General features: G+C 41.6%; 1 non-coding gene across 1 annotated transcript; it reads left to right on the forward strand.

Annotated features, from left to right (window-relative positions):
• Positions 1-420: 420 nt before the first annotated feature.
• LOC145556919 (small nucleolar RNA R71) lies at positions 421-527 on the forward strand. The gene has a single exon (XR_014092014.1). It is a non-coding gene; the product is annotated as a small nucleolar RNA R71 (small nucleolar RNA).
• Positions 528-8,395: the final 7,868 nt, after the last annotated feature.

Here is an 8,395-nt window from a genome sequence, read left to right on the forward strand (position 1 = left end):
TTGTAGGTGTTGGAGTATGGGTTATTCTGCTTATAAGCTTGAAAGGCATTAACTTGCTCCACGGAACTCCTGGAATCTTGCTCCCAATGACCTAGACAATTTTCATAGAAAGCCTGATTAGAATTTTTATTAATCGCAGAAACTTTAGCTACATTAGCAGTGCTCAGATTATCTAGTTTTTGGCATATAGAGGTCAGTTGAGCTTGTAAAAAGGATACAGAGTCGACACTATGTTTCCCCTTGTTAGCAAATCCTCTAGGATTCCCATATTGGGAATTGTGTATCGCCATGTCTTCAATAACCTGACCTGCATCTTCAACATCAAGATTCATAAATCTCCCACTAGCTGTAGAATCTAAAATTATTCGAGAAGAATTTCCAAGGCCATTATAAAAGGCTAGGATTAACTGCCATTGTGCTAAATTATGGTGGGGGCAGTCTCTTTGTAGATCCTTGAACCTCTCCCAAGCCTCATATAAGGATTCATCGGCTTCTTGGGCAAAGTTCTGAATCGCACTCCGTAGTACGGCTGTTCTCTCTGCAGGATAATACTTGTTATAAAAATTCAAAACAAGAGTTTCCCAGTCAGTTATACCAAGTGCAGTTCTATTTAAGCCATTAAACCACAATTTAGCTTTTCCAGTTAAAGAGAAGGGAAAGAGAATCTCCCTGATTTAGTCTTGAGTGACCCCGGCTTGCTTGATGGTGTTGCAATATTGACAATAGTCGGCAATGTGAAGATTTGGGTCTTCACCCTTGGCTCCACTGAATTTCTTCCTCTCTATCATCGTTTTAAATTGAGGTTTAATTTCGAATTGAACCCCATCAAGAGCCGGAGTAGGGGTGAGATGTGGGAAATCTGTAAGCTTGGGTTGTGAGTAATCACTAAGCTTCTTTGGAACCGCCATCTCTGATTCTGCGTCTGATGATGCCTCTGAATTGCTAGAACCTGTTGGAGGATCGCGGTGATTATTATTATCACCAGAATCCGCCAGAATTTGCTTGTAGAGTTTTTTCTGTCTATGGAAGGAACGTTCGATCTCAGGATCGAATGTGATGTACCCTGATCTGGAACACCTGAGCATAAACAAAAAATAGAAGAAAATATGAGATTTGCCTCAGAGAACTAACGTTCTCTGAGACAAAGAGAAAATAACCTAGACAACAAAAATAATCAGAAATAAAAATAGAACTGTTTCCCCGGCAACGGCGCCAAATTTTGACAGGGTAAAGTCATATCCCCAAATCAAAAGTAATACCTAAATCCTCTAACTAATGTAGATAGGGAAGTAGGGTCTAATCCACAGAGAAACGGATCTTTCTATTCCTAATTAACTAATATGATCTAGATTATTAGGTAACCAATTATGTGAATTTGAATAATAAACTAAACTATGGAGATCAAGAACAGGGAGAAAATAATATATAAAAAGGATCTAGGTGTAGACACCTAAAAATGTCTCCCCAAAACCAAACCCGATGATAAATAACCTTTCACCGCCACTGTTGGTCGGGTTTAATATTTAATCTCGAGAGTGCTTAAAAAATCGTATTTTACTAAATTCATATTTTTGAAAGGTCTATGGATCAGTCTTGGTGTTTGGTAAAAGCATAGCTTTAATTTTAGCCCAAGCTTGTTAATTAATTTTAAACCCAAACCTTATTATTTTATTATTTATTTTTGGCCCAAACATTTTATTTTATTTTATTTTATTTTATTATTTTAGTCCGAATAATAAAAGTTAGAAAAAAGCCCGAAATTATCAATCGGCACTTAAAAAGCCGAAAGAAATTAGGGTTAAAAATGAATTTAGACGGAAAAATGGACTGGAACTGACCGTGTCACGGTACAGCCTGACCGCGTCACGGGAACCCTTCCCGTCTGACGGTGGGACTTCCCGTGACACGGGAGGTCTGCCGTGACACGGGATGTTCTGTGTCCTTTCCGCGTAAACCCTTAATGCGTTTTCTGTTCCGTTTTCTGAAAATTTCCCGCGTCACTCCAAAACTGACCGTGTCACGGGAATGTGTACCGTCTGACGGTACAGTCTAACCGTGTTACGGTACAGTCTGACCGTGTCACGGGATAGTTTTTTAGGGTTTTTGTCATTTTAGGGTTCCGTGTGCTCCCTCAGCACATTTCCCTATAAATACCCCCTCATTTCTGATGTACGGGGCAACCAGAATTCTATTATTCTTATTTTCTCTCTTCTATGCTCTCAACCTAAACACTAGCCTACCCTTTTCACTTCAAAATTCCTTCTTCAAGCACTCAAAGGAGTACATATTTTACTCGAGGTTCTGTCCTTAAGCCAAGGCGTGAAAGGTAGAATCGTTTGAGGGTTTGGCCCCAAAACCAACCATATTTTATTTGATTTAATTTCATTGTTGTTTTATTATTTCCTTGAAGTTACTAACTCGTTTATTATTTTGTAGTTGCAAACAAACAGATTCAAAGTAAGGATCATGCTCTTTTTATTATTATTGTTTTTCTAACGATTTATATGTTGTTGGAATTATGATTAAATTGGTTTTTATATTAATATTGATTCTATTATTTATTTTGATCACCATATTGCATGTTTAATGGGAATATGTGATTGAAAATCACGACTAATAAGATAATTTGGACAACCGGTTTAGGATCCTTTTAATATTATTATTAATTGAAGTGATCACCAAATTTTTAGAATTATGTGTGCATTAATTTTGAACCAATTTAGCTAAATAATAGTTTGGAGCGAATTGAATTATTGTTTGTATGCTTTTGAGATCACAGGAATGCTTTTCAATATAAGAATCAAGTAGAGGCCAATACGGGCGAATGTGACTCCATGACTCACTTCGTACCATCATCCCCGATCCTCCTTTCGTGGTTCCGAACCATATGGAGTTAGTAATCTCATGGATTATGAATGGGGTGTAACCTTCACGGGTCAATCGTTGTTGCCTATCGTTGTCCCTTATCGTGGTTGCCTTTTATGATCCGTGAACGGTTTACAAGTTCCTTAAAAACTTGTTGGCAGCTCCCTACTTTATTTGTCCCTAATCGTTGTCCCTAATCGTAATGTCAATTCCCACTTCCTATGAGTGCCAAGCATATTCACAACATGCTTTAACGTAGGCGCACTTCGAACGACGCCTACAATTTGGCGACTCCACTGGGGAGGATTCTTAATTATTTATCGATTTGAGTGATCGGTATTTAATTAAGATGAGTGGATGAGACTTGAAAGATTCTTGAAAAAATATTCCTGTGATTAATTTGGCATTTTTGCATCTGCATAGACGTTTTAACGTCGCATTCAGGTCTGTCCCGTAGGAAAAATTGGATAACTCGGTTGCGCGCAAAAGCAAACAGGGCACCAGTCAGATTTTCTGACTGCCGTGTCACAGCAGAGTCTGCCGTGTCTTGGCAGTCCTAAAATCTGACCGGTGGTTTATTTTCTTTTCTCACAGTCGACTTCCTTCAATTTTTCTAAAAAACGTATGTGTTCTACATGCGTCTTAGCCCCGGGGGATTTAAGCTCTATCAACCCAAAAACGCTCATGGCAATAAGGGTTCATCCGAGTCATTAAATCCACCCAAACCATGGAGTCGAGTTCGATTTCATCACGAACTCGCGGAGCCGCCCGTTGGCATACACCCTCAAGGGAGGCTGCCTTGCTAACGCGTCCAAACTCTTAACCATGGTACCCTTTTGACACCCAAAAGCTTGACCAATAGTTGAACATAGATCTTGACTTTAGGTTGCGAACTTTTTTTACGTCATCGTGCCTAAATGCTATGTGGTTATTTGGTGCTAACACTCATGCGTTTGCTCTTTTTGTTTAACCCATGACCGAGGGTTTTTATTCTCACATAGTAATTAGTACGAACTTAAAATCGATTAAAATCTGAAAAATCACAAAAACTGACCTGGAACTGCGCACCGTGTCACGACATGTTCTGCCGTGTCACGGTGAACAGTGCCGTGACACGGGAATGTCTACCGTCTGACGGTAGACTGCACCGTGTCACGACAGTCTGCACCGTGACACGTTGCCCAGGAAAGTGTCCCGTCAGTCTTTTTTCTCGATTTTTGTGTCCAGTATTGAGTTGTGTCTAGCTATACGGTCAAAACACACGTCTATAGCCTCACCTAATCACTCACATATTATGTCCACACACTTTTTTTTTTAGTCATGCACCACTTTTGACCGTATTTTAGGGAAGTTTCGTTTTTTGTGTCGTTTTTTTTTAGAAGTCAGATGGTATCCTCCCATGTTTTATTTTTTAATAAGTAGAGTTCAATAAAATAAAATAATTTTTTCTTTTTTTAATCCGGATAGGTTAAGGTCAAGTTTGGTCATTAAAGGTGTGTTTGTTTCGGTGTCACAGCACTTGGGCAAGAAGCAAGGGTAGATTGTTACGGTTCGAGTCCATACCTCAACAACCTCTTATACCAAAGAGGCGTACAAGGAAACCACCTCAATCATCTCCACAAGATCCGTCTCCAGTCTACTTTCAACCAATGGCCACTAAGGAAGACATCGAGAACCTCAACAGGACAATCGAAAGATTGTCTGACATGATGCAGATACTCACTACTAGAGTCAGCACTGTAGAGCAAGACAAGCAAAACAGTGTCACTACTGCTGCGATGGACAAGATTAAGGAACAGATGAGCAAGATTTCCAAAGAGTTCACTTATGTGGAACAGTCTATCACCTCCTCGTCTATAAGAGAGAAGCTTCCTAAGAAGTTTTCCACTGCTGATATTCCCAAGTTCAAGCCTACTGATAATCCACTTTTCCATTTGAAGGCTTTTTCTGCAACTATGGATCTTAAGGGAGTAGATGTGACACTCTTCCCTACGGTGTTTCCTCTTTCCTTAGAACATGCCTGTCAACAGTGGTTCTATTCTCTGGAATCCAAGAATGTCGCGACCTGGGAGGATGTTACTGAAAGCTTTATGAATCGGTACAAGTGTAATATCCAAGCCAAGACTTCTGAACGTGAACTCTCCATTCTCAAACAGAAAGAGAATGAAGGCTTCACCACTTACCTAAGCAGGTGGAGAGAAACAGCTGCGCTCTTGGTGGATCCTCCCAAGGAGAAGGAAATGGTTCGCTTGTTCATTGCCAACCTGACTCATAAGTACAAGCAACACCTGAAGTTTCTGCCTTTAAGTACCTTTGATGCTGTATACGATATTGGAATCAATATCGAAGACGAACTGATGAAGTCTGTTGGTAGCAACAATAACAACAGCACTTGGAAAAACAAGAAGAACGACACTCCTTCTTCTTCGTCTTCTAAGCCCAATAATGCTACCAACAATATCAACATCAATGATGTGCTGGCCCTTAATGCTCCTCCTCAAAGATTCCAAAGGCAAAGGAGGGTTTATACGCCTTTGGGAATGACTTATGATGCTGCTTATGACCGTCTTCATGGTCAGGGACTGATTATGCCAATCAGACCATTTCCAGAACCTCGACCTGAGAATAGGACCGCTAAATATGACCCCAACGCTTATTGCAAGTATCACCAAGGCAAGGGTCATAACACTGAGAAGTGTTGGAGTTTGAAAGACGCAATCCAAGACCTGATTGATGCTAACCAACTTCCTGTCCCTCCAGGGGGCAAGAAGCCTAACATTCAAACAGGTCCTCTTTCTGATGCTCTGGCTATCATGGGAGATGAAGTCTCCTTTGATCCGTCGATACTCATTCAATATGTGAATGAGCCTCTGCCGGAAGTTGTATTTATCTCAAGCACTGAAGAAGTGAATGGGATCTGGGATAGTGATGATGAAGACGTCTATCTCAAGGACATAGCCTGATCATCTCTCGGCACCAGTGAAGATGTCTGGGGGGACCTTGAGGTCAAGGTTCTCACCAGAAGTGGACGGTTGCAACAACCTAACCCACCTCCACCTCCACCACAATCAAATCCGATAGTTGACCCCATCGACCCTGTGAATAGCGATGTGGTCAAACAACTGCAAAAGACCAAGGTGGAAATGAATGTATGGAAGCTTTTGGCCACTTCCCACGAGCATCGAAAGGCTGTGATGAATGCTCTGGTAAAAATAGGAGTCGATGATGACATGACTCCTCAAGGATTGGTCAACTTTCTCACTACCGAGCTGCCGAGTACTAGCAATCTGATTTCCTTTTCTGATAAGGATCTACCCCCGGAAGGGGACCAACATAATAAAGCCTTACACCTCACTGTAGTGTGTAGGCAGATGAATGTTCCTATGAGCCTGGTTGATAATGGCTCTGCAATCAATGTGTGCCCACTCCGTACTGCAAGGAAGTTGGGTATAAAGAATGAAGAGTTGACTCCCTCCACTCAAGGGATTCGAGCTTACGATAATACTCGCCGTCAAGCCGTGGGTACTATCGTACTGAATATAACTACTGGGGCTATTGAACGTCGCACCAAATTTCAGGTGGTGGACATTAAGGCCTCTTTCAATCTGTTATTAGGACGCCCTTGGCTTCATGAGCTAAAGGCGATTCCCTCATCGCTTCATCAGAAAGTGAAAGCCATAGTTGGAGGGTTTCCGATTACCATCGATGCTTCTCCTATGCGCATTCAAGTTATTGATACTCCCATCGTCCATGTTGAACACAACGAGGAAGATGAAGATCTTTGGGGGTTTTCATTAGATGATGTTCTTGTGATCGAAGAAGAGGAAAAGTGCCATCTTGACTTCGATCCCTATTCAAACACCAGTATCAACGCCATTTTGAAGAAGCAAGGTCACTTCCCTGGAATGACCCTTGGGCTCAAGAAGAAAATGGCTAAATCTTGGGGCCATCCTGGTGCGCTCAAGAAGGATACTTTCGGCTTAGGATTCGAGCCGACAAAGGAAGATCTGAAACAAGCTGCGTTGAAAATGAAGGCTCGCAACAACGCTCAAATCACGAAAACGGAAATGACCATGGATCCATATCCGTTCACTCTCAACGGCCAGTACATCAAAGAAGGGGAAGACTTCCCATGCTATGAATTCCCTGAACCATTTGTCCATAATGGGATCCATGAACCGGGATTCGAGGTGTTCCTCGATTGTGACTTCATCGATGAAGAGCTCTCCACAGTCGAGAAGTCAGCTAGCCTGAACTCTGATGATCTAGGAATCAATCTTCTTTTTGGAATGGAGAAAAATGAATCCAAGCCGGTCTGCAATGATAACTCCGAGCTCGTTCAAGCCGTCATAGCAAACAAGGATTTCGACCCCTCCGAGTTAATCGTCCAAGATGACAACATTTCAAGGGTATGGCGTAAGACATTGAGGATCACTACGCCGAGTGGAGAGAAGTTGGAAATAACCGCTGGCGAGGGTCTTATGTTTGATGAGTCTGAATCGTCTGGGTCCGAGTCCGAGTCTGAGTCTAAGTCTGTAGATGAGTCCTTAGAGTATGAGGCTGAACCTCTTTCTGCTATAGATTTAAACCCTGAGTCTCTTGTTGAGTCCTATCCTTCTAGTCCTAATAGTTCTGGTGAGGTCGCAGCTGACCTTGCCTCTCTTGATGTATTAGCCATTGAATTCAATAAAATGAGTACCTTTGCTTAAGATGCGTGCTATTCCCCTAGCCCTGATCGATATTGCTTTGCTAATGATAAAAATGACAAAGAAATAATAAAAGCAATGGAAGAACATGAAAATAAAACAACAGTTATTGAAGATACAGAAACAGTTAACATTTCCAATGATACGACTGTTAAAGAAGTAAAAATTGGATTAACACTAAGTCAAGATGAACGCAAAGAGCTAATTAACTTGCTTAGTGAATTTGTTGATGTATTTGCTTGGTCATACCAAGATATGCCAGGAATTGACAGGGATATAGCTCAGCATACGATACCACTCATTCCAGGTATGAAGCCTGTCAAACAAAAGCTGCGCCGAATGAAACCAGATGTGGCTCTCAAAATCAAGGAAGAAATCAGGAAGCAATTGGCCGCAGGTTTCATCAGAGTATCCAAGTATCCGGAATGGATAGCAAATGTGGTTCCAGTTCCAAAGAAGGATGGAAGGGTCAGAATGTGTGTTGATTACAGGGATCTCAATAAAGCAAGCCCAAAAGATGGGTTCCCTCTACCTCACATTGACATTCTGGTCGATAATACAGCAAATCATGCACTCCTGTCATTCATGGATGGTTACGCCGGATATAATCAGGTATTGATGGCCGAAGAAGACATGGAGAAAACCACATTCATCACACAGTGGGGTACATATTGTTATACGGTAATGCCATTCGGGTTGAAAAACGCGGGTGCCACCTACCAAAGAGCAGCTACATCACTCTTACATGACATGATGCACAAAGAAGTGGAGGTCTATGTCGATGATATGATTGTCAAGTCTAAGGATCGCCCAGGCCATATCAT

The sequence above is a fragment of the Chenopodium album genome, chromosome 8, assembly GCF_948465745.1.
Source record: "Chenopodium album chromosome 8, dcCheAlbu1.1, whole genome shotgun sequence".
Classification (NCBI taxonomy): domain Eukaryota; kingdom Viridiplantae; phylum Streptophyta; class Magnoliopsida; order Caryophyllales; family Amaranthaceae; genus Chenopodium; species Chenopodium album.